This window comes from Chelonia mydas, chromosome 9, assembly GCF_015237465.2.
Source record: "Chelonia mydas isolate rCheMyd1 chromosome 9, rCheMyd1.pri.v2, whole genome shotgun sequence".
In the NCBI taxonomy this organism is placed as follows: domain Eukaryota; kingdom Metazoa; phylum Chordata; order Testudines; family Cheloniidae; genus Chelonia; species Chelonia mydas.
The window spans coordinates 30,372,255-30,399,757 of record NC_057855.1 but is presented as its reverse complement, the minus strand read 5'-3'; the positions used below and the strand labels follow the sequence as shown (position 1 = coordinate 30,399,757).

General features: G+C 41.2%; 2 long non-coding RNA genes across 2 annotated transcripts in view; one reads left to right on the top strand and one right to left on the bottom strand.

Moving 5' to 3' along the window:
• Positions 1-8,773, top strand: part of LOC122461761 — a 67,791-nt gene extending 59,018 nt beyond the window's left edge. Inside the window, exon 3 of the long non-coding RNA XR_006283924.1 lies at positions 8,061-8,773. This is a non-coding gene — a long non-coding RNA (uncharacterized LOC122461761). The remainder of the gene's footprint in view (positions 1-8,060) is intronic.
• Positions 37-26,663, bottom strand: LOC122461760. Its single transcript, XR_006283923.1, has 3 exons — positions 26,652-26,663; positions 26,181-26,183; positions 37-195 (listed from the first exon to the last, which is right to left on the bottom strand). It is a non-coding gene; the product is annotated as an uncharacterized LOC122461760 (long non-coding RNA).
• Positions 26,664-27,503: the final 840 nt, after the last annotated feature.

Here is a 27,503-nt window from a genome sequence, read left to right as displayed (position 1 = left end):
CTCCTTTGATCACCTTTTCCTGTGTTTAAATATCCTTATAGATGGAAAGGTTTTTCTAATATCTAACCTAAATCTCCCTTGCTGCGGACTAAGTTGATTACTTCCTGTCCTTCCTTCAGTGAATATGGAGAACAATTAGTCACCATCTTCTTTATCATAGCCATTAGCATATTTGAAGACTATTATCAGGTCTCCCTGCCACTGCCAGTCATCTCTTCTCAAGACTAAATACACCCACTAAAATGGGGCAGTTACCTTCCATATCTTACATATGACGCTCCTGTTAATACAATCTAGCCTTTTTTGCAAGTGTACCGTGTTGTTAGCTCATATTCAGTTTGATCCACTAAAACCTCCAGATCCTCTTCAGCAAGTGCCTGTATCTCAAACTAGCAGTGATATGGAAGGATTTCTTTTATAGGCAGACATAACTCTTCTTAACCTTCTTTTTTGAAGGCATCTTTGGTAAAAAATAGTGTTATGTATAGCATTACTAGAAAAGTGCAATCTTAGATCTAAGTAATTTCCTTTATAAGGCATAATAAATTACTATAAAGATATATTTGAAATACATAGGGTCATATGCATTAATTGTGCTCTTGTGTCAAAACCATAAATTATGAATCTCACAATGCAGACAGGAAAAGTGGGAAATCTGCTTTTTTATTAAATTGTAATTCAATATTGCTCCAACTTCAGTTTAAATTTAAAATTGCACTAATCTGCAAAACATGAAAAACAAACTGTGCACAAGTGTATCTATGCTGTGTTCGTCATAAAAATATTTTCTAATTTCTATTTTCTATGCCCTCCAAGGCTCCTCTCTGTATTTAGATGCTTGTAATTCACACTAACCTATACTTTCTGGATTCATCAATAAAAGAAGAACCCAACAAATGAATACCTATTAGATTTAAGATCTGTAGCCTGGGGACAATTTTATTTTAATCATAAATTTTAATACCCACTCTCTATTATAATAATAATAATGAGCATACAGTGTTTTGTCACTCATTACAGAGAATTTCTTTAAAGCTGTAATAAAAAAATAAAAAAGTGACTAAATCTGAATTGATCCACCCATCTGAGATCCAATATTTTCATTTCCTAGTCAGACTCCTAGTACCAATGGGTAGTATCCACTTGCTCATATCTACCTATGAAAATAATCCTACTTTTTCCATTCATCTTAATGTCTTGATCCTTTGACATAAGGCCTTATGAACTAAAGGGGAACAAATGACTAAAGAGTTTTATACTATTTTTCTTTTTCTTTTTTTTTTTTTTTTTTTACAAATTTTAACTATACCATTATAGTAAATACTGAATATTGACTTCATTATAAAATCACCAACTGTGAATCCCAGACCATCGTATACTTACAATGATGGCGACCATCAGATGTTTAGGCAACCAACTCTAGTTAGGATTCAGTGGGATTTTGATGCCTAACTCCTCTCTTTGAAAATCTCAGCCAGTTTTCTAGCGTTCTCGTGCAAATGTAAGATGTCCAAAGAGTACCCATTTCTTTTCTTTGAAGTGATTTACTGTCCTGGCAAAGAGGTTTCAGTGCAGACAGACAGAAGATGAAGAGTTAACTCTAGTGCCTGGTTCTGCATTCCTTACACAGGTTGCAGGATTAGGCCCCAAGGATTGTATGAATGTACATGCTGGTAATTAAATATAGGCATATATAGGCACATGGGGGTCAGTATTGTCAAACTTGGGTGCCTAATTGGGTCTTTTGATGTTTTCAGAGGTGCCGAGGACTCCATGCCAGCTGAAGAGAGTTGGAGTTGTGGGTGTTCAGCCCTCGGAAAATCAAGCGACTTATTGTGTACATAACTTTTGGCTCCCAAGTTTCACAATTTTGACTATCTTATTGTACGTGTGTATAGCAGGGCAGTTACCCTGCTTCTGAGAGAAAAGGCTAGGCTTATGGGGAAGCAGCCACAGCTGGGGCCACACCCCAAACAGGCCACAGCTGGCCCTATAAGAGGGCTGTGAGCCAGGTGCTAAGTCAGTCTCTCTCTAGCAGTGGAGAGAGAAGGTCCTAGCTGCCTGGGAGCAGGCTACCAGAGGTAAAGAAGTGATGGGGAAAGGAGCTGGGGAGCTCCAGCCTGGCAACTCCCCAGGCTGCAAGCCTTGTGCAAGGCCTAAAGAGAGGTACTGGGCTGCAGGGAAAGGCAGCAGGTCCAAACCCCCCTTGCCAGTGATGAGTGGTTTACAGACTGCAGTCTGCCCCAGTGAGTGGGGGCTAGATGATGACTGGCAGTAGCCACTGAGGCAATGTGGGGATAGAGGGTTGTGGGTTCCCCTGGGAGGGGAGACCCGGATTGTGGGTTACTGCTGGGGGCAGCACCCCAAGGTAAAGGGCACCGGGGTCTGGAGGGGTCACAGGGCCAGTGGGAGGCGAGACACTGACCAGGGGGAGGCACTCCGTATGCTGGAGAGCTAATTTCCAAGACGACTAGCAGGAGGCGCCGCGGTGGTGAGTCTTTGCCTTGCTACAGTGTGACTGTGTACATTTAAGATCAATAATTTTATATTCAAGTCTGTTGAATGTAACATCAAAACCATATGGTTTTGATGTTTTTTTATAATATAAATGATCAGTCCTTTATTTTAAATGTGAGGTGTCATCATAACCTTCAAGCACCAGCTATGAATATATTAACATATACAAGGAAAACTAAAATGGCTGGAACAGCAGAGCGAGAGAGAGCTCAGAAAAGCACTAATAGGCCTGGTTCAAATGAAAATTTTTTTTTCATTTTATAATAAAAATGAAATTACATGTATAATGTTTAGGGCTCTACCAAATTCACAGCCATGAAAAACACATCTCAGACTGTGAAATCTGGTCTTCCCTTCCCCACCCCCATGAAATCTGGTCTTTTGTTTGCTTTTATCCTATACTATACACATTTCATGGGGGGAGACCAGTTCTGAAGGCAGCAGAGGTGAAGTAGGGGTGATAATACCACACCAGGCCATCTTTACTTCTGCACTGGTGCTGGCAGCAGCTCTGCTTTCAGAGCTGGGCTCCCGGCCAGCAGCCAATGCTCCCTGGCTGCCCCGCTCTGAAGGCAGCAGCGCAGAAGTAAGAGTAGCAGTACCACAACCTCCCTACAATAATCCTGTGACCCTTCCCACAACTCCTTTTTGGGCCAGGACTCCTAAAATTACAACACCTGAATTTTCACATTTAAATAGCTGAAATCATGACAATTACAATTTTTAAAATCCTATGACCGTGAAATTGACCCAAATGCAATGTGAATTTAATAGGGCCCTAATAATGTGTGATGTAACACAGGCTTGAAAATTTAAATTATTGGCTAAAAATATTTGCTCAGAAACATGAAGACCTTGTTTACAGTACTTTACAAACATTCAGAATTCAGTTTCACCTCCTACTGTCTTTTGCCTCTTTGAAGGAATACAATAACCCTTATTAGATTTAGAGGAAGTCCAGTATCGCTCTTGAACCCAAAAAGGGATAATTCCCTCTGTAATATAGATAAACATCTGTCTGTGAAATTGGGACTATTGAGAAAATACACTAATCATTGTAATCACATCAGACATCTGCATCTTTGAAAAGGTTGGCTTTGAGTCTCCTCAGATAATAGCATTTACTGTCTTCTTTCAAACAAGTCTAGCTTTTACAGGTATTGGAATAATTCACAGTAAAAAACTGTTTAGAATGCTTTGAGGAACAAGTCAAGCCCAAACGGGAAGAGTGCAGAAAAGAAAACTCTTTAACTGCATAGGGTTTTCAGCCAAACTTAACTTTCCCTGATGTCAATTCACTAACTTTACATTAGTACCACCTACAGAACAGGAAGACACAAAGCATGTTGTTCTGCTCATGTTCTTAACCCTACACTCCTTCAGACAATTATTTCTCTTTGAAACAAGTACTTTGCATGAATACAGATATGCATCATTTTACAGCTAAATTGTCCTTCTCATTCGTAGAATGTAATGTGTTTTTTATTGTTATCTCACTCTGTATTTGCTCTGACCTTGATCTTCTCATTTAATTCCTGAATACAAAATCAGGGACAAAGCTTTGTATCATCTTGGCGTTGCCATCAGTCATTGTCACTCTTAATTGTCATAGGTTTTCCTTAATGTGTTTCATCAATGATTGATCATATTTAACAATGAACACACTGTCAATCTCACACCGATGTGTACACTGTTCAGGGTTCTAGCTGAAGAGAAGAGAGAACATTACACCACATCAGGCATATTGTGCTTATACTACTCCTAAGCTTGCCTTTACAGTTGTTTTAAACACTCTCTTGACACATCTCACATTCTGACAAGCATGTACATTTGTTAACCCATCTGTGCTGTACTTCTCACAGTACTGATTGACACATTCTTTCCTGGTCACTTACTGCTGTCTGCTTTTTGTCACCATTTTTGCAAGCAGCAGCTTATGCTCTTCCTGCCGTATAATTTTACTGTTGATCCCTTTCTGTAGAATCCATGCCTGCATCTGCACTGCCAACGTTCCCTGATTGAGCCTTATTCCTTCCCTTAGTGGTTTAACTTTCTGCAGAAGCAAAATTATGATGATCCTTGCTCATTGATTATCTTCCAGAATTGAAACAAACTTTCATAACAATTAACCTCTCTGTGAACGATAAGGTCCATTAGTTTAACATCCATAATTATTCATTTTAATAATGGAGATAATTCATTAATATTACACAGGTCACATTGCTTTGTACATTTAAATCTAGTTAGCAAAATATCAAATGACTGGTACAGCATCCCCAAAGGATCTCAAATGATCAGATATGTAAATATGAAGATTTTTTTTTAGAAGATTTGCCAAAACATGACAAGACACTGCACAGAAGTTAGTTCTTTCCTCTTGCCCTCTCCGCCCAATGAGGGCTACAGAAAGACATTGCATCTAGGCTATGGATCTTCTACTTCCTTTAATTTCCTGACAAGCTTCTACTTTATCAACTTCAGTTTTAGATCCTAATTCAACAACTTCATTGGGAGATGTTGTCAGTCATTCATATGCATGCTTTTCTAAGTACCACATAAGTATGTGGCATCGTGATGTAATTCCCTTGCCATTTCAGTTTTAGTTTTGTGTAGTATTGTAGGTAGCTTTGCTCTCTGCATTTCAGATGTAAGCAAAAATAGATTCCGTTCTTAAGTAGAGCTGGGCGGAAAACAGCTTTCTGGTCTCATGACAGGAAATAATAGCCTTCAGGCAACAGCTATGAATTGTAGCCTAACGGAGTGATCACAAGGGTGGAAGTTAAGACCTGGGTTCTATTCCCAACTCTGATGCTGACTGTGTGACCTTGTGTTAGCTACTCAGCCTCTCTCTCCATCTGTAAAACTGAAAAACAATGGTACTTACCTTTTGTAAAGCACTTTGACAGCTATTAATGAAAAGTGCCATGTAAATGCAAAGTAGTATAGTAATTTATTGTATTCAAATTTAAAGTGCTTTTACTGGTAAACACCACACTTCAGGCATTTATCTACATAGGGGTGGTTTAGTTTGTTCTAACTTGAGCTAATGTGCATTGAAAGTGCCAACATAAAGATGAAGCAAACCCTTGAATTACATTAACTCCTTATTTGCTGTGAATTATTTAATCCAATTTCAAAGTGGAGTAAGTTCACTGTGAATTGAGTTAGTGTGGACTACTGTTTGTGTGCACATAATGCTTTTATGCATTGCTTTGTCAGTCCTCCAACTGCTATCCCACACTGCTTTGACCAACTTGTCTTCATACCTGGACTCTATCCATGCTGCTCTGGGGTTAAGTTGACCAGCTGTCCTCTCCCCCATTCAAAAACTGGCACAGGGCTATGATTAGCCCATTTGCTCCTGGGTTTGAATATATTGTCATTACAAAAAGAACAGGAGTACTTGTGGCACCTTCAAGACTAACAAATTTATTAGAGCATAAGTGTTTGTGGGCTACAGCCCACTTCATCGGATGCATAGAATGGAACATATAGTAAGATAGATAGATATGAAGTGGGCTGTAGCCCACAAAAGCTTATGCTCTAATAAATTTGTTAGTCTCGAAGGTGCCACAAGTACTCCTGTTTTTGCGGATACAGACTAACACGGCTGCTACTCTGAAACATGTCAGTACTACTCCATTAGCCTTACAACGTCCTGGAATAGGTTACCACTGGAGGTTAAGAAAACGTTGTCTGGGATGGGCTAGGTTTACTTGATCCTGCCTCAGTGCAGGGGGATGGACTAGATGACCTCTCAAGGTCCCAGTCCTACTCTTATATGATTCTATGCCTTGTGCAGCCATTCGGAGCTGTGGTGAGATCCTTGATCTCCTCACCATCTGGGGAGAAGCGACAATGCAGAAAGTCCTTGCGACCAACCACTGCAATAAGAAATTTTTTGAGAACATCCCTAAGCAGATGACTGAAAAAGGTCACAGCCAGGATGCTGACCAGAAGGGATTCCAAAAACAAGTCTGGTGGTGCCCATGTGGCCTCCTTGAGGAGGACCTGGACAGGATTTTTTTAGTGACACGCCATTAAAGGTCCCAAATTCCTTGCCACTGAGGTTGACCATGGCTCTTCAGAGGAGGAGGAAGACAGTGGCGAGATCTCCCTGTACAGCCAGATCTCTTAAGAACTCGGGACCCTGAGGGTGTCCATGTGGGAATCAGGCTGGCTTCCTAGCTCCAAATCCAGCCCAGGGGAGAGGAAGAGGATGCTTTTGAAGGTACCTTGGCATGTAAGTATGTTTCTATCTTTACAATTTATTAGACTATACAGCTGGGCTAACTTCAGATCCAGGTGCCCACTGACCATGAGTGTTTTGAGAGGATGTGAGCAAGCAGCCTCTTCAACCTCCACCTCCCTCCCTCTCTCCCCCAGTTGAGCTCCCTCAAGTACATTTTCAAAATGGTGGCTGGGCCAGGTAATCGGCTTCTATCTTGTACTGATAACCTAACCATTGGCTGTCTACAAACCTATGCCACAGAAGGCGCATACCCATGTTCCCCACCCCATTTGCCTACTCAAAATGTTGGCCTCATGGTGCAGCTACAACCTCTGCTCCTCCCTTCCCCTTGGACAGCAGATTAAAATAATGAAACTATGTAGTTGTGTGAAATTCAAAAGTTTATTGAAACGGTTGTTACGGGGGGGGGGGGAAGTGGGGAGCTGGTTAGTTTTCACAGTTTACATGCATGGGCATTGCTTGCCTATACCGATGGTAAGGCCAGTGGTCTCAGATGAAGTGTATGTACCTGTAACAGCATTTCAAACAGGGATTCATACATGAAAAGACTGTTAGGGATAGTATAGTAATACAGCTATTAAGGCAATTGGCTGATGTTCATCATTGTTGCAATCAAGCAAACAAAGGTGCAGTATGATTCACAGCCTTACCTATTTCATAGAACCAGACTGGGATCCATTAAAGTTTCAGACAATCAGTGCAGAACCTGATCTGTTTTTCTCTATAATTTCTGCAGGGGTGATGAAGCAGAATCTACAAGTGAGAAATTGCTCAATTTTAGAACAGATGTTCAACAGCATGGCAGCATAATCTTTGCCCAGGCATAGCTTGTGACTCCCTTCCACTCCTGCAGCACTTCTGGGGGAGAGGGGACCATCTTAGTAAATACTATCACAGCATATCTGATTGGTCTGCACTTTGTGTTTTTGAAAAAGCACCTTCTCTGCCTCGTAGTCACCTGTCTTGATGTAATATCGAGGGTCAGGGCAATTTAGAGGAGATTGCTTTACAATCTTCCTCTCCCCCGCCCCAAACTAGGAACACCCTTCACCCATATCCTTCAAGGCATAGCATAAATTGCAACCCCCCAAACTGGGAATATAAATCCCAGCATCCCAATATAGCCCCTATGCACCCACCATTTACCATCTCTGAGGTCTCCCAACAGCTGGGATGAATTTCATTGAATGGTATTCAGAAAAAGAGGATAACAAAAATTTCTGCAATTTCTTCTGTGGAATCAGTACTAATCTGAGCAATAACTGCTTGTTTTTTTTCTCTGCTTCCCTAGCCACGATACCTACAGTGGTGAGACCCCAAGGACAGGATCTTTATCAATGGCTGAGCAGCAGGCCAACCTGAGATGGAAGAATCAGAGGTCCAAAGAAATAATTGGAGCCCTCCTTACAGAATCAAGGAAAAACTACAGAGGACTGGAGAGTATTTTGGATATCTGAGAGAAGAAAGGCTGCTATCTAGAAATGACACTGAACTGGCCCAAGACAGCATTGCCATGACCAAAGGCACTTTAGAGAAAGACAGAGACATGCAGAAGCATCTCCTGGAGGCAATGAACAGGCAGAACGTGCTGCTAATACGCCAGCAGACAATGCAGTACATTAAGCCAAGACCCAGCTATGCTTTGCAGCTCCTGGAGTATACAGGGTACTGAGAACACCAGCAGATGTTCCTGCTATAGCCCCAACTGCCCAGCAAGGGGCAGCAAGAACACCACCACGTGGGAGCCCACCATTTTTAAGCTATCCAATGTATCTTGCAGTTTTGAGCCCCGACACTCAATCCCAGAAGGCAGAAGCAGCAATGGCAAAATGTAAGGTTGCTTGTGAACATGAGTCTCCTCTCTTCCCCCTCACTGTATGTATGCTGCCCCTTCCACTTCACTATATGTGAATGTCACCCTTGTTCACTCTTTAGCTGTGTCTCCATGTTTAACATCTTTACTCACAATGATTAAGTTTTTTTTCAAAGTTTTATTTTTTATATTTACTGGCATAATTTGTGCAATAAAAACCACATAAAAAGTCAAAGCATCTACAATGAATGCTACATGCAAACCCACCAATATTCAAATTAGCAGTGTTGTAAGTTTTTACTCTTTATTTCACACGGTGTGTGTGCTTTTGTAACATAACCTGCCATTTCTAGCACCCATGAAAACTCCAATGTTCAAAATCCTGTGTCACTCCCGACTCTGGGATGAGAGCTGCACGTTTTCAGGTACCAGCCTCCAAGTAAGAACAAAAGGGAACCCTTACATTGTTGCTCTGGTGGTTTATACTTTGTAGTTGATCCCTTGCTGGCTGTTCATACCACTCTGCACCTCCGCCTCCCACCTATCGCTTTCTTCCTTACTCTTACAAATATTGCAAAATACAGCACGAGCAGATTATGGGGTACCCTCCCAGAGTACTGCATGTTTAGTGCACACCAAGCCCCTGCCATGTGTCACAGTGATGCAAATTGAAACAGGGCACAGCTGTCCCATGTGCCTGTTACTACTGCAGCTTAGTACCTCACACCAACTAACGCATGTCAACTCAGTGTGCAGTAAACTCTCCCTCTGAACAGCCCCTAATATCATGTTGAGTACAATGTATTGCCCTTTCATAGACCTAGCCTGCAAAACCTCTACTGGAGTCTGTTTCCTGAAATCACTTTTGACGCTGTAAATCCTAGTTTGATCTTTCAGATATGAATCTCTAACCCAGGCCCTATAGAAGTTAGTTGTCACATCCAATGGTCTCCATTAAACAGCAAGAGTATTCATGGCACAAAACTTTAGGTTGAACAGGAACATTCCTAGTGACTAAGTTCTCTGCTTGGTTCCTATTTGTGTTTTTCAACCCTTTAATTTCTGCCCATGGCAGCTGCCTCCCTAGGTAAAGCAGTGGAGGAAAAGTCCTATTATGACTGTCCCTGACCAAGTACTGGGAGAAGGCTCAAGGAGCTCAATCACTTTGGCCTCTGCACCCACCCCTATGTCAGCCAAATGAATAACTAGTGTTGCCAGCAGAGCTGTACAATGCAGAGAGTAGCTCTGTCTGCAAGGATGGGGGCATTTCTAGGCCCTGCTTACCCCTATATGCTCTATGGCACCAAAAGGTCAGCACACAAGGAGTGAGGGGAAGGAAACATCTAATTTCTGAGCATTGTCCTCCCTCGTTTTCTCTGCCCAGTGCTTTTCTAGCACTACCTGCTTCTCAGCACATTACTGGCTCTGAGAGGTGCATAGGAGCCTTCTATTAGGAATCATTTTGAGTCTTTTTCCAGTTTTGTTTTATGTTCTCTATGGGGAAGATTGTTGTGCAGGAAGAGACAGTATGTGGGGATGGGGAAAAATTTAGACTTCAGTGGGATTACTCACAGGCTTAAAGTTAGGCATATGCTGAAGTACCTCACTGATTTGGAGCCTGAGTTGCAAACCAGGCTATATCTTCTGTGCCAAACAGCCGTTCCCTTTCCCAAGCAAAGTGCAACAGGGCAAATGCTTGGCAACATAGATGAATTTCATTTGAATAGCTGTCCTCTGTTTCTAGAGATACTGATCCCGCAGTCTTTTCCTTTGCTATTGTTGTCTGTCACTGCAGCGATGATCATTGTGTTCTTCTGCAAGGTTTTTAACATTGTTATATTTGGATTAGAATGTGTAATCTTCAGTACAAAAACAGCAAAAAGCACCATTTTTATATGCTGACTCAACGTTATTTTATGTAGCGATATGTTTCCCTCTGATGGCTGCTTTAAACAGGCTTTTACTTGGAGTCACCCTCTGTGACCACTTATAATATCAATGAAAACCTTGCTACTAATACGGCTGCTTTGGAATGGAAATACTGCCACATCAGCTTCAGCTAAATACAAATATCACCAGCTTTGTGTGGAAGAATTCACTTTTATAATTTACCCTTCTTTAAAAGAAAATTCTTCATGGCCACAGATTGCTCTGTCAGGCAACGAAGCTTGGCTCCAACTTTCTAGCTAAACCAGTATTCCCTCCTCATGCTTTCAGAATCCGTGACAAGTAGGCTTTTCTGATATTTCTGGGGTATTATATCGCAATCATCAAGTGGGCCAAGGAAACCAGTAGACATGACTAGGTTGCAGTCTTTTTCGATGCAAAGCAGAAAGGTTTGATAGGTGAATATGAATTTGAGAATGAAGAAACTGTTACTTGACCATAGATGTCCTGATGGTGACGTACTATATTTCAAACATATGCCAGATCCTCAACTAGTGTAAATCAGCGTAGGTCCCACCGAAGTTAGTGAAGCTATGTTGATTTATACCAGCTGAAGAATTGGCTCACAGGTTTTATCTAATTTCTTACTAGTTACAGTAAAACCTGCCAAGAGCAACCACTTCATAAAAATGGTCTCTTGTAAGAGGCGGTCTCTCTTCAAAGGTGGTGGTCCGTGGCCTCTGCCTCTCTAAGGCAGGATTTACTGTACTATAGTAACCATTATTTTGTTCTCTCCCACTCCTAAATGACTGCAATAGGGATATGGCCTGGCATGTTCCTCAAAGCTGGACTGAGTATAAAAAAGACAAGCAGGAACTTGTTTCAAATTTGCAATGATCATGAGGTCCTTGCAAATTAAACTTCAAGATAAAGTTTTAGAATCAGACTGCATCACTTACGTTACAAAACTCTGTATATTGTGTAAATTAAAAGGTTTTGCTGCCTAGAAATGGGCCCAAGCCTTAAAGTTCTGAGTGGATTCTGGATCCATACTTTTCCAAATTTTGATAATGATCAGATCTGGAGGTTTAGTTAATCATGTAACAAATAGGGAAGCAAAAGGGGGGGGGGGGAAGAGATATAATTTGCAGAAGTTCAGTGTCTACAGTACATGACGGTGCCTTCATTATATGGACAAACTTGACCACATGGTTTAACAAGCTACCAGTTTTGGTAAAAGTGTTTGGTTGAACCCTCAAATTCAGTGCAAGACTTGGAAAAACTGTATGTTTGTTCAGATTTGTTACAAAAAAAGAATGGTTACTGTAATAGCTGTGATCCCTTCGAGATGGATTTCCATTCTAGCTGCTGCATGTGCCTTTGGGTGATTTTGGAGCCTGCTGGACAGCAGTGCTGCATGGGACTGCGTGCATACCCTGCTTGTGATCTTGCACCCGCCATATCAAAACTGCCTAAGCTATGGACAAAAAGCCAAGTGATAGAGCAGGGAAAGCTCAGCAGATCCCTTGAAAAACAAAGGCTAAATGGGACCAGAAATGTGGCTAACTACGGTACACTGGGGGGGAGGGGAGGAACCCCCCCCCCCCACACCACACATGATTAAATAGGATAAAATTTCCCAAAGGGGCCGGATATGTGATGGTTACAAGCATCACTGAGTTCATATTCGCTGCCTGTGGTGGTCAGATGTTGTTGAGTAGTTGCTGGGCCTGGAGCCCCTTAGATAGCTCTGGGATGAATGGAAACCTGCTGCTTTCTAGAAAGTTCTGAGATCACATGCCAAGGGGGGAAATTATCACCCATTGTGGATATCCATGTATTCATGACACTATAAGAGCAAGTAGTGAGTTTCAGTGGTTTCAATGATGCGTTTCATAATGAAATCCTACGCTAACAAAATGTATAGGATATGATCAAAACTTTTTCCCAGTAGCCTGCAAAGGGAATGCAGGGGAAGGAGCAGCGGAGAGGAGTGATTAAAAGGTTAGGTCTTAGTCATTTTCACAGTGGATCTAATTCCCCAAAGCAATGGAGTTTCACATGGTGTTGTGTTTCCATATTGCCCCACCTTGTCCCTGTTTAACCAAACCGTATCTACGTAGGTTTCAGAGTAGCAGCCGTGTTGGTCTGTATTCGCAAAAAGAAAAGGAGTACTAGTGGCACCTTAGAGACTAACCAATTTATTTGAGCATAAGCTTTCATGAGCTACAGCTCACTTCATTGGATGCATTCAGTGGAAAATACAGTGGGGAGATTTATATCCATAGAGAACATGAAACAATGGGTGTTACCATACACACTGTAAGGAGAGTGATCACTTACGGTGAGCTATTACCAGCAGGAAAGCAGGGGGATGGGGTGGGGGGAAACCTTTTGTAGTGATGATCAAGGTGGACCATTTCCAGCAGTTGACAAGAATGTCTGAGGAACTGTGGGGGGGAATAAACATGGAGAAATAGTTTTACTTTGTGTAATGACCCATCCACTCCCAGTCTCTATTCAAGCCTAAGTTAATTGTATCCAGTTTGCAAATTAATTCCAATTCAGCAGTCTCTCATTGGAGTCTGTTTTTGAAGTTTTTTTGTTGAAGAATTGCCACTTTTAGGTCTGTAATTGAGTGACCAAAGAGATTGAAGTGTTCTCTGACTTGTTTTTGAATGTTATAATTCTTGACGTCTGATTTGTCCATTTATTCTTTTACGTAGAGACTGTCCAGTTTGACCAATGTACATGGCAGAGGGGCATTGCTGACACATGATGGCATATATCACATTGGTAGATGTGCAGGTGAACAAGCCTCTGATAGTGTGGCTGATGTGATTAGGGATGAAATCCTGGCTTGAATGAGGTCAGTGGAGCCAGGATTTCACCCTAGGGATTTGAATCTATCTAAATGAATCACTCCAATCCCTGAAGTATTTTTGTTGTCCTTCTCTAACTTCTCTCCAATTGCTCAATCTTATTCTCAGGGCCCAGAAGCGTATAGAGTATTCTAGACATTTCTTACCAATGCCCTGTGGACAAGAACTAGCACCTCCCTGGTCTCTGAGATGATATTTGTAAAGGATAATTCAGGAAGAATAGTCAAATCAGTATTACATATCACTATAGAAACCTTGTAGCTTTTCTGTTTTCTTATGTGGTATTTTTGGGGATGTCTGTTCCACTGATATTGTATGAAGTTACGCTTTTGACCAATATATAAAAAAGTGTATTATCATAATTTTCTAACCAGGTAAAAACCACTGTAGTTTGCAAGAGGATCAATACAAGCTCTTAATGATCATGTGCAACCAAGTGTTTAACAGTAAAACTGTCACCTTTTTTTTCATTCAATAGCAGTGTACCATAATTGGCTCATGCACCTGTCAACTAGCCTCGGTAGCTTTAATAACAGTCTGACTCAGTCAGAAAATGTGGATAAAGGGATGCCGCAAAAAAGATGACTCCAAATTAGCAGAGCAGTAAGTTGGCCAGTCTTCCTGAGCAAATTCAAACATTTCAAATGAAGAGTGAGCTCTGTGAAGTTTCCAAAGAGAATATTAAACACATTGCAAAATTAATCATTATCAAGCAGTTAAAAACAAAACAACCCAACATTTAAACTGTCCAGACATTTTGGTAACTGAACCTGTGACCATTACTGAGTGCAAAGACCTTTAACAAATATTATAGTCCTTAAAGATAAATTCATTGATGTAAATGCATTTGTGGGATACAACCTGAATCATATACCTGCTGCAACTATTAAATGGTATCCTGAAAATCTCAAGTACTTCATGTGTTTTATGCTTCCCCCCCTTTTTTTCCTCCCTATCGTAACTTTCAGATATTATGTTTTATATAGTCTCTTCTCTCTAGTACTTTGGTATCATTTTCTTTAACCATAAGGACTTTTCATTGATTGCTGAGATTTCACGGAAAATAAACAGAGCTGACTTATCTATCTGCATTACGTTAATCAGTGCTAGCAACCATTATCTGATTTCCTAATACTTTTGCTGGTACTTACCAAACAATCATGTACCATGCTTAAGTAGCCCCAGAGTTAAGGTTGCATTCAGATTTGCACATAAAGTAGGATTCAGATCTCTTTATTTCACACTTAATTTTTTTGAAGTTAGTCTACAAAAATATCAATCTTGCTCTTCAAAAGAGTACTGAATAATCCATTCTAAAAAATCAAGCATTCATTCTGTTTAGCAGAGAAAGCATTTAAAGATGAAACTGTTGTGAGATTTCCCCCCGAATAAAATGGGGACAACCACCTCCCCCCACCACCAATGCCCGGCTCCAAGAAGCTGCTGGAGTGGCATGTAAGGGTTTCACAGAAGACACAAGGGACTGATGGAGAATTCCCCTCACACAGGAGTAGCATACAGTTAATGCAAGTAGAGAAGCAGACGTACAAGGGAGCAGCAAGCCATGTAGAGCTGTGTTTGTGCGGGGGGTAGGGAATGGTGCTCCGTGTAGAGATCAGAGAGAAGCAGGACTGTATAATATGTCTCAGCTGAACCAGAGCTGAGACTTTATGCGCTAAGAAAGTGGAGGATAGGGGTAATTGTGGCTATAAGATATAGGGGTTGGATTTGGGGGGAAAGTGGAGTTATTTGGGAGCCTGGGGTGTAAACAGTCCCCTCTGTATGTATGTGCTGAAATATCAGCATAGGCAGAGCTGGATCTCCACTAGGGAGCACAAGGGCACCAAGGCAGCAGCCCTTTGGGTGCCCTGGTTCTCTGGCTGTACCAACGCCTCTGTGCATATCAAGTTGGTTCCTTAACATGCTGCTGAATTCACCAGTGGAACGATCAGATGGAAACTCCATAAATGCAAATTCTGTTTTCTGACCCTTACGTGGTTTTATCCTACATAGACAGGCAAATGGTCCATAGACTTGCTGTACTCTGAGACTGTTCACCTGTCTAGCCAGGCATCCCATCTGTGCCTTAGCCAATATCTGATGTTTCGGGGAAAAACATGTAAGCTGTGCCTGCTTGTTGTGGTGCTCCGTTCCCCTAGTGCTGGCTAGGCCAACTGGAGATAGATGAGCCTGCTACAGTCTCAAAGAGATGGGGGTTTGAACCTAGGGAATAGAGGCTCATATTTTACATTCCTGACATCTCAGCTTCAGTCCCTGCTCCAGATAACCCACCTGGGGTATCAGTTTTACAATGGAAAAATCTCTTTTTGACCTTGTGTGGAGTTTGGAATGTTATCACCCTTATTATCCCAACTGGCATAGCTACTTGCTACTAGTGATCACAACGTTATCCAGTGCTTTCTGAAAATACAGCTTCAGTATTTGTCTCTGTAACCTCCACTGTCAAGTTCCTCTAGCCAACAAACAGGCTTGATGGTAAGCAGAGCGTAAAGATGCAGTCTTTGTATGGGTTACTGGGCCTATTTTATCTACTGGACGAACTTCCTCAAAGAATCCTAATTGGTTACAGAGGCATTAATGTTTCTTATAGAAGTTGTTCTAATTTGAGCCAATTAGGATATAATCACAGTATATTATGCTTAATTAGACTCTTAAGTAGCTTCCCCAGGCTAAGGTTAGTCTCATGCCTCTCTAGTTCCTAGGATTTTTCTTGGCTCCTTTGGAGAACGTAGGTAAAAGAGGAAACTCTCTATGTTTGGGAAGAATTGCTTTTTAAGGTCACATTGCATAGCCCCTCAGAAACTCTGCTCGTGCATAGTTCATTTCTTTCAGAACATCCAAACCATATGGTGGCGATTTACTGCCCTTATATTTCTCAAGTTGCTCCATTATTTCCTTCATAGAGCGTTCAATCTCTGTTAAAGCTACACTGTGAATTCTCGTGAAAAGTGCCCTTGGAATAGAAATTTGCTCATTATTTTCTACGGTAAGGACTGATATATGCGTTTCAGAGAACACACCACACTAGACTATAAACATTTCAGAATGGGTCACATTTGGAGGTTATAAGCATGGTGTTCCATGTATAGTAGTTCAAAGCTAAGTGAGGGCACATCTTTTATCAGAGCTTGACACTACAGATTATCTTGCTTGAGGGGAGCTTATTTTGCAGAGGGAACGCATGGAAGTTTTATTTAATCAATATGAACTACAGTATTTCCTGGTTTCTCAGATGGCATTCTTGACCACACTGACCTACTTTCATTGGAAGAAATATTCACAGAGCAAATCCCCTGGGACACCAGAGGTGTTGAACATGCTCTGTGCCTATGTGAGTACCTGCCTGCTGGCCTGTAGGTTGAGCTCAGCCTTGACTGACCTCCAGTTGTTTGTTTCCATTATCCAATAACTTCTCATCTCCAAAATTCAAGATTGGGGCTCTCGTGATTACACTAAACCCTGAGACTGGGACAAAGCGTAGCCTCAGAGAGGCATGATTCTTTCCTGCTCCCTCCTTGCTCCATAGAGCTAGTAAAATTGGCTCATTCCAGTAACAGATCCCTATTCACCCCCACATCGATCTAACACACACATTGGCAGCAGTGCCAGTGCTCTTCCCATTTCCCACACCTCCGTGCCACCATCTATTAACCTGCTCAGGTGCAGGGAAAGTAATGGATGCACCACTGCTTCTCTCTCTGAACCTGCAATGGAGATGCAGGGTGGGGAATGATTCCATTTATGGATCTCCACAGCCCTGGCCATGGTCTGGCCTTTAGTGTTTGGAAGAGGGAAGGGATCTTGGAAGGGAATGACAAATGTGCAAATCAGGTGTTGCTACTGCCATACAGTATTTGTGTATCTGAAAAATTCACATCTGAGAGGATTAGGCGCGCCCTTTCTTACTGAGCACTTGGTACTGGAGGGGAAATACACCACAGGTTTAAATGTCCTGTGATTGATTGAATTTGAGATTTAGGATACTGAGATGTATTTAAAGGTGGGTCTGAGGTTAGTTCTGAAGGGTTGATGCATACGCTGACTAGAATTGACAAGACCTCTGGACTGCAAGTGCTCTTGTTACATTTGTCACACTAACCACAGTACAGAAAGTCTCAGATATTGGTCAGCATGCCATTCTCGGAGAGACCTCTCCCCTGCCAAATAATGCAATGTGTAATTTCACCTGTTGTGAATCCATTGTTTGTGGGCTTATATCCCCTGCAGCTGGTAGAAGGAAGCTGCACCACTGCACACTTTCAAAAATCCATACAGAGCTCTGTAAGCTTGTCAAGCAGCTGTTGTTAGAGACTAATGGCACCCAGCCATTCAGATACCATCCTTTCACATTTTCTAATTCAGTGATGTTAGCTGCAGAGAAAACTGATCTATCTGCCTGATACTTTGAAACCTTGAAACTTACTCATCATAGCTGCAATCCTTGACCTAATCAGCAGTGCTAGAAATTCATACAAAGCCTTTCAATAAGAAGGTATTTAACCTGCTGTACTTGTTCCCTTATCTTGGAAGCTAGCGTGCTGGAATCAGAGGAAAAGTTTTGGTAACAAACGGTAGAGGAAGACTATATGAAACCGTTTGTGTAAAGTGCAAATATTATTCTGGGCCAGATTCGCCTTCATTATCATGTACCTTACGCAACGAACTATCTCCAAATTCATAGTTATTTACACAGCACCCCAAAGTAGCTCTAATGCTTAGTCTGGGCAATGGGGAGGAATTTTTTTTAACTTCTATCTGAGAAGCTTGTATCATGCATAATCAGAACAAATAGCGTCACCCTCTACATCTGCTTTGTCTCTTTTCTTTGATAGTTTGTATCAGAGATTGTTTGTTTGGCAAAGTACTCAAATGTATCTAATGTTCTTTCCTCAAAATCATCTGAGATGTCAAAGACCTCTGTGTAATCATTAATAAAGCCATAATTCTGCTTTTGAAAAAAGCAGCTGTTTTTACCTGCAGCCTCTGAACTTCCGTTAAAGTATTACGTTGCTTGTATCCCTTTTTAGTTGTCTCAAAGCAAGAAAATAATAGGGATTTCAAAAGAATTCTTAACAAGTGAATGAGCCAATTAGTCTATAGTGTTTGAATAAGGAAACAGCAGGTATAGAGGAGCAAAAGCAAATATGTCAGGGTATTGTTTTATTAAGTGCAGAGCAATTAAACAAAATGTTGATAAAAATGATAAACTTGTAAATAGATGCTAGTATCAGATGCTAGAAATGAGGAAAGCACATTGTTTTTTCACTTTATATAAGGGAGCTGAATGTGGAAATAAAAACACAATGGGGGAAATTTGTCATTATGTTGCAAATTATTTTACAACAGCTAAAGTGCCTCATTTGTCATGAGTTTTAAGGGATATGTAGCCTTTGTTTTATTTGCTGATCCTTTTTACTATAGTACAATAAAAACACAGACACTTTAAAGAATGCAATCAATAGTTTTGTATAAATTAGAATCTAATCAAACATGGATGTCTTTGGACTATGTGCTTTGTTTTATTTTGTTTTTATATGCACTCCAGGTGGTTTCAATAAATGTGAGAACAAAAGAGAGCTTTCTCTGGCTTTATCATGCCTCATCTGGTCACTTAATTTCAGCCACTCACCATGTTTATATTTTGTGTGAGTTAACAATTCTGTTTGTGTTCCTTTCAGATGAGAACAAAGTGTGTGTAATATTTGATTTTAGCCCTCTCTTTCTTGTTGAAAGATTCTCCATTTGTAGTTTATTAGCAATGTATATATGCATCTAAGATAATATTTCAGAAGGATCATGCATTTTAATTGTGTTGCTTACATAAGTTATTTTTTTAGTGTTAGATATATTTATATGTACGAATTAGTGATTTGTGTTCGAAACTGAAGGTAGAGGTTTATTTCAGTAACTATAGTATGGGTTTTTTTAAAAAATGATTTGATTGATGTTCTTTAGTGAAACAGCCAGTTAAATGGGTAGTATATAAGGAGAAGCAGCTATGGAAATTCAGGGAGAGTGGTTCAGAGGAATAAAGAATCAAAGGGATTTCTTTGACAAAATGGCTGATTGCTGTCCCTTGATATGTCTTTCTGATTTTCTTTCTTTTGAATACTTCTACTTAAGGAAGTCTGTTGTTGAGGAATAGAATTCTTATTGGGTTTGTTTTTCAAGATAAAACAACATTTTGTGTCATATGGCTGCTTCAGTTTTCCTTCTTTAAAAAAGTAAAATGTTTCCAGAGTGGAAGGTGGGGGTCTGAGTACTAAGCATGGATTATACAAATGTAATTCCTACATCAGCTCTTGAAAGTTTTATATTAGGCAATCAAAAAGTGATTTGGAAATGAAAAGGGTTAACACCTTAATAAGGGGTGCCACCCAACCAGCTCTGGATTGTGGGACAGAGACAAACAGGTGAACCCGCTCTTGGGGTGGTACTTCAGCACCCACTGGCCAGTGAAATCCCTTTGCATCCCTAAGGGGTTTCCATTGCTCCATGCCAGGGTCTTTTAAAAGGAGCTGGGATTGGTTTGTGAGTGGCAGAGTGTAGCTAGTACTGTCCAGAAGTGGGTGTTTCTTCCTGCTCTGCTCTCACTGCCATAATTATCTCACCCTCTGATCCATATAGGCAAATTATTATCTAGGTAGTGTGTGGGTGTGGTATGGCACTGCATGTCAGGGAACCAGGGAATTTAGTGACTCATTGAGTTGACTGGATGCTTTTTGGACTTTGAAGTAACTATGTAGGTCTTGTTGCAGGGGCACAAGCTAATTGATACAGTTGAACTAAATATGGCTGTTTCACTCTGTGAAAGAAAGTGAATGGTTTGTCCTGGAGAAGGAGTAAGATTCCAATTGGTGGACTTAGAATTATTGATGGGTGACAACTGAGCCTCTCATCCACGCACAGACTGGAGATGAAGTAATTCCCTGTCCTGTGCATTAGATTCCATTCCCTATTATTTTTTGCCAGTGTATTTGTTGTTCATAAGTATTTTCCAACAATATCTAAATTGATAAAGTCAAAATTGTTTACAAAATGTTTACTTTATCCATTTGTCATTTGTTGTGTTTTCAGTGACCAAGTCACATGATGATGTTACATCTGCTCCCTGATTGGATGACAAAGTTTTTAAGCAGACTGAGAAATAATAAACAATGGACTTTTGGACAAATAATAATAAACAATTGGACAAATTAGCATGAAATTAAATGAACAGTCAGTGATCCTCACAAATATTCTCAAATAAAAAAATACTCTCACCCCATGAATTGTAACAAATCAAATGCAATGCTTTTATTTGCAAAAATATTTGAGCACCATTTTTGTTTCTACCTAGATCCAATTTAAACCATCGCATGCCATCAATAGATCTCGTCAGTACTCCCTGGGTCAATGTAGGTCAGTTATACCTTAATTAAATGCAGCAGGCCTCCATCCTTTGAAATGAAGAGAGTGCATGTTCCCAGAACACTTTTCCATGTTACGCTGTCCTCATCATATCAAATTCAAAATCTGAAGTCAGGCTCTGTCACTTTTCAGTGGATGAACATAACAAAGGATAGTGTGGTTTATAATAAGAAAGGATAATCAGAGCTGCACAAGTACTGAACTCTGTGTGATACCTGCTTCTGCCATGGCACCCATGTGCTAATTAGCTAAGTAAATTCAGGTCAAGGGTTCAGTATGCAAAGCAAACACCTTATTGAAAGTACACTGGGGTGCTGGTGAAGGGGGATATATGGAATGTTGATGAAACCAAATGATAGATTCTGACTAAAGTTACTGCTGATCTACACTGGTGTAACTGAGATCAGAATTGGGTCCAAACTTCTGATTAGTGATATTAGTGTCTGGTTTGATTTTCATAATCTTCTTGGCATGCTTAAAATTATTGTTCACTGATCAGCAAGGCGGTTATACAATTTCCATTCACACCCTGTTGAGCACAGTGTGCTGCCAGCATACAATTACTTACAAACTGTTCAGTACATCTTGGCCAGAAAGGTATGGGATATTAAATGACATTAAGTTGCAATAGGATGCAAATTAGTTTTTTCCTCTCTAGTGATTTTACAAGGCTTTCATCATGTGTGAATTATGAAAATTAGGCTTCATTTGAGGTTGGGGAAACTACATGATAATTCATTAACAGCAAGAAGAGTTTTCAAGGACAACATGTGTTTGGAATTACTTTTTTAGATAGTGCTGTGATTGAATTCTCCCTTATTTCTAACAGACTAGCAGCTTTCAACATTAGCTCCTTATCCCTGCGTTGCTGGGGGTCAGTTTATGTTGCTCTTAAAATTGTTTTTTTGTGTTAATTCACCTAGAATACAGAAATGGGCTTGAATGCAAATACGTAACCTACAAGTCTGCCAGCAGCTGTTTAGTCATCTCAATAGACTCTTCTAACCTGTGGTGCACTAGATACTAGGGGGGTGCCATAGTTCGCTGCTAGGACAGGAGGCTCTGAGTCCTAAGCCTGAACAGCTGTCAAGGTTCCTTCCCCACTCTGAACTCTAGGGTACAGATGTGGGGACCTGCATGAAAGACCCGCTAAGCTTATTTTTACCAGTTTAGGTTAAAATTTCCCCAAGGTACAAACTATTTTACCTTTTGCCCTTGGACTTTATTGCTGCCACCACCAATCGTCTAACAAATATATAATAGGGAAAGAGCCAGCTTGGAAACGTCTTTCCCCCCAAAATCCTCCCAAACCGTACACCCCCTTTCCTGGGGAAGGCTTGATAAAAATCCTCACCAATTTGCATAGGTGAACACAGACCCAAACTCTTGGATCTTAAGAACAATGAAAAAGCAATCAGATTCTTAAAAAGAACTTTAATTGAAGAAAAAGTAAAAGAATCACCTCTGTAAAATCAGGATGGTAAATACCTTACAGGGTAATCAGATTCAAAACATAGAGAATCCCTCTAGGCAAAACCTTAAGTTACAAAAAGACACAAACAGGAATATACATTCCATTAAGCACAGCTTATTTTATCAGCCATTTAAACAAAATAGAATCTAACGCATATCTAGCTAGATTACTTACTAAGTTCTAAGACTCCATTCCTTTTCTGTTCCTGGCAAAAACAACACACAGACAAAGAGAACCTTTGTTTCTCCCTCCAGCTTTGAAAAATATTTTGTCTCCTCATTGGTCATTTTGGTCAGGTGCCAGCGAGGTTATCTTGGCTTCTTAACCCTTTACAGGTGAAAAGGTTTTTCCTCTGGCCAGGAGGGATTTTAAAGGTGTTTACCCTTCCCTTTATATTTATGACAACAGTGCTTAGTGCTTTCAGTGAAATGAGATGGTACCCAGGATCTGGCAGGAAGCTCTCAGCACCAGGTCTCAGGAAAACTGAGACTGTAATAAGGGAAATACAGGTTTTCTGTTTCACCTACTTACATTATTTCTGTTGGAGTTGTGGTGGGGTGTTTACCCCTCCACAGACCCTGAAAAGGGTTAGTTTGGGCTAATTAACCAGCCTAGGTGCATCTGGTGGGTTTGCTAGGCCTAAGTAGAGATAATGCCCGGCTAGGAGCTTCCCCCTCCCCAAAGAGCTTGGTGAACCCAGATGGAGAGGGGAGGATGTGGAGTGTTCCTGCTGTCTGGGAAAGTAGCCTGAGAAACAGAGCAGGCAAGATTCTCTGGGGTGAGCTGGAAGCTGGACTGGAGACGGGGGCCCTGACGAGCAGCTTCACACCCTGAGTGAGGAGAGGAATGTGCCAGTTGTGGGGTTAATCAAGGCACAGAAGCCTGTGGGTAGGCAGGACAGTCTAAAGCAGTAGAGGCACACCTGTGACAAGGTGGCTGCCATATGAGCCTACCTGGGCTGAAGGCTTAGTTTTTCGTTCTGTTTCTGTTGGACTTTTGTAAAGGACTCTGTTGCCCCAGAAGGAGCAGGACTCTGCAAAGTGGTCTAGCTAGAGAGCCAGAATTCTCTTGTAGCTGGAGCTGGCCAACACACAGTGGGGAAAACTGAGGCAAGGGTGATGCAATGTGTTGGGATTCTCTCAAAGACCTTTTCCACTTGGCTTATTCAGAACACCGTGTCCAGTTCTGGTAAACTCTTCATCCAGTTCTCTGGGATCCAAAAAACTCAGGTCGACTCCAGATTTAATCACTCAGGTTCCTTTATTTGGCACAGAGCAAAGCTATGCTGAGTTGATCAGACTAGCCTACAGGGTGGGTATAAGGTGTACCACACGTGCAAAGTTAAACTGAAAAACACTTCCTTTATATACATCTACACATTACGTTCTTAACTATACATTGCATCAGACGCTTCATGATTGGCATGGTTACTTTCCAGGAACCAGTCGCTGTGCAGCATGCTCCATCCATGTGCTTTTCATGTAGAATCTGATCTTTATGTTCCACATTTTTCTTGTCCATTGTCCCTTGCATGAGGGTGTTCCTGCTTATCTTAGCTAGTACAGACATCCTGACTCCTGTATACTGCTCATTCAGCCCCTATTTGCAACTTGAGCTTCCATTCACCTTTCCAGTCAAGGCCATTAAGAAATGAGGCAAGTTACTTATGTTAAATCAGATCTACACAATGGCAGATCCAGCGAGGAGGGGTGTGTTGGGGTGGTAACTTTGCCACAGGAGTCTTTTCCTTCAGTTGAAATGTCAATATAATTCATTGATATTATTGAAACGGAGATCCCTAGGTAAGGCTGAATTGGTTTTGTGAGTTGTTACTACCTTGCCACCATAATTGGATCAATATCAGACTATCAGACTTCCAGACTCTGGTGCCTAGAATACAAAGCCATTGAAAAGATTTTTGTGGCACACTGAAAGTGCACCTGTAGCTTATTGTGTAAACCGCTCTCGTTTGTGAAACTGGTTTTAGTCTGTGTTTCTCTGTGTTAACTCTGTTTAAGTAGAGCAGATTACTTAAGCTAATGCACTTCTGCAGACTATACAGAAGCAAAGCAGGTCACCTGGATTAAAAATAGCGTACTTAGTAGCTCACAGACTATACTGGCCCAGCCCTGATCATTTCCCCCCAGGTCTCCACATAGAGGGCCCCTCCATGCCATCATATCCCTTTCTGCACACTGAACAGTGGCACTGTGTGCCTCTGTGGCACCATTTCCCATCCCCAGACCTGATGGAGCCCTTCACATGTGATCCAGGGTCTGCAAAAAGTCTGGAGTCGGGATGGGCCAGGGCATTAGAGGGGATAGTTTGGTGGCAGAACCAGGTATGGGGGATTCACACTGTCCCTCTTCTAATCTCATGGAGCTCACATGGAAAAGTTACTGCAATCTGAGATTGGAAATGCTTGTGTGGATGCAGGGGAAGCTATGGCCAGAGAGACTGACTCCAGGGTACAGTCATTGGAAGTACATTGTGGGAGCTTTGGAGGAAGCCACTGGACCCCAGAACAGCTAAGAGGTCTCCATACAGATGGCCTTGGGTTCCCATGGATCATGGTGGGGAGGCTGATTTTCTGTAGGTGACTCAATCACTCTCCTAATGGGACAAGAGGGAATTTCCATGAGGGAAGCTCCATGATTATTTCCAGAGACTTGCTTGTAAAATGTCCCCTCACAGCTTTCCATGTGGGAGGAGGCTGTTTGATCTCCTGAACTTGGTAATTATCTTATAGCTGAGACTTATAGGGTAAAATCCAGGTCCCGTTGAAGTCCATGGGAGTTTTGCCATTGACTTCACTGAGCCAGGATTTCACCCATATTGATTTATTTTAACATGACAACTGAGCAGACAAAAAAAAATGTCAGTCATAAATGATCGATCAATGTTGTTCTGTGTGAACTTTTTTGCATCTGCCCACTGCAAGATTCCCACTCCTCCTTCTGAAGCATCTGGTGCTGGCCAGTGTCAGACAGGATACTGGACTAGATGGACATTGGATCTGATCCACTATGGCAGTTCCTATGTTGCAATAGTAAGGCCCTGAACAACAGGAATAATCTTGTGCAGAAAGGAATGCTGTTGCCTGAGGTAACCTGCTTGTTCCATGGCTGTAATCAGGCATATCTGTGAAGACTTCACAGCATGCCAACTATACAAAAACTATTTAGAATATTTTACGTTAGGAAAATGTATTTGCACTGAAAATACCATATGATGGGTTTCCAATATATTATCTGAGTGTTCAGATTGGAGAATTGTTTCTAAGTTCAAAAATTCCATTAACTTTTTCTTTGACATGATTGTCTTCACTGCCAGATAAAATACTGGGTCATATCACTCTGCAGCTTTGCTTTGTTAGAGCATGTGCCCCACATGTAAGTACAGATACAATGTCACTGGAGTCATGTGGCACTGAAAGAGTTACTGTTTCTCATGAATGACCATTAATATTAAACAGCACATTTACTGAGCAATAAAATAAATTTATTTGCGTAAGTCAGGACTGTTTAACAAATTGTGGCACAAAAGGATCTTTAGAACTGTTTCCTCAATTGAGGGCTAAAATGATGTAAGGTTATTACAATGGTTTTGTTTCCATGGCAATAAAGAATCTGCTACAGTAGATTAAAGACCATGTAAAAAAGCAAAATAGAGAGGACTCCTCCTCCCTCACACCCAGGATGGGATGAAGGGTGAAGACATCTGACAGGTTTTCCACATGGAAATGTGCCCCACAGGTTCATTCAGGTGGTGGGCTTGCGTGTTTCTCTGTCATCTTCAACTCTGTGGCTGACCCACAACCCTCCCTCCCCCCCAGATCGTTTTCGAACCTGGGAGGCCAGTGGAAGGACAGAGCCATGTGTATGGAGGCCCTATGATTCTGCACCAACTCTATTCCAACAGCACCCTCTCACAACAGTTCCCTTGCAGTGTGGCTTCAACAGAGCCCTACTAACAAGCACATCCCCTGAGCTTCAGCTGCCTTCGTAATCCCCTTAAAGGGCAGTCCTCAGTCTGTGGATTGCAGGGGACTCAAAATTAATACCGCCAGAGAGGAACTTCATCAACCCATTTGGGGACAATGTGTGGCCTAGAGAATAGAGTACTGGACTGGGACTGAGTTCTATTCCCAGCTCTTCCACTGGCCTACTGGGTGACCTTGGGCAAGTCACTTCACATCCTGTGCCTGTTTCCCCATCTGTAAACTGGGGATAACGAGACTGACCTCTGAGCTCTGTTGATGAAAATAGCGCTATATAAGAGCTAAGTGGTGGTGGTATTGCTATTTATTTACATATCCTTTCATCGCCTGGCCTATCCCCAGGAAATGTCCACTGTGGCGATGCTGGCACAAAGACAGTTGAACGTTTCTCATACAAGTCAGATCGGTTTTGTATGTGGAGGGGACCACTGCATATGGATCTTATTTGGACTCCTAGAATTTCTGATCCTTCTTTTTTTTCCTAATGCCATTTTTGTTTTTAATGTAATGCAGACATAAGAGAAGAGAGAGCACTTTCACCTCAGTGAAGAGTGACTAACCTTCCAATTAAACATTAGAATAAATTACCAACAGCACATGATGGATTCTCCATCACTTGAATCTCTATATCAAGCCTAGATGTCTTTCTAAAATATATGCTTTCGCTCCACCGCAAGTTGTTAGGTTTGATGCAAGAATCAGTGGGGAAATTTTATGGTGTACAGGAAATCAGACTAGATCATAATGGCCCCCTCCTGCCTTTGAAATCTATACTTCTGACTCAATCAGTGCAGTTTTTACATATCAACACGTACAACCACTTGCGGAAAATGTATTTTAATTTTTTTCTTACCAGTTGAATCCTTATTACTTAATTTTCAGGAGGATCCTGGCCCTGAGGACCATAGTAACTGTGTAGCACATACGCTATGGATGATATGATATTCTTACTCACATTGAATAGGACCTTGCACCATATTTAGCCCAAGTAAATCAATGGGAATACTTTTGTAGTAAGGTGGTACTCATTATTAGCAAGACTATCATAATTTAGCCCTATGTAAATACACATATATGTTATGCATATGACAAATATGTGTGTCTATACACAGCTTTAGCTTTGCGATAAGTTGGTAGCAATAAACAGGTCCTTGTAAATCTCTATACACTTCTTATTTTTTTAAATAGCACTACACTAGTGATATTTTAAGAAGAGCTGCTAATTTGTGCCAGCTAACAGGTGCTGA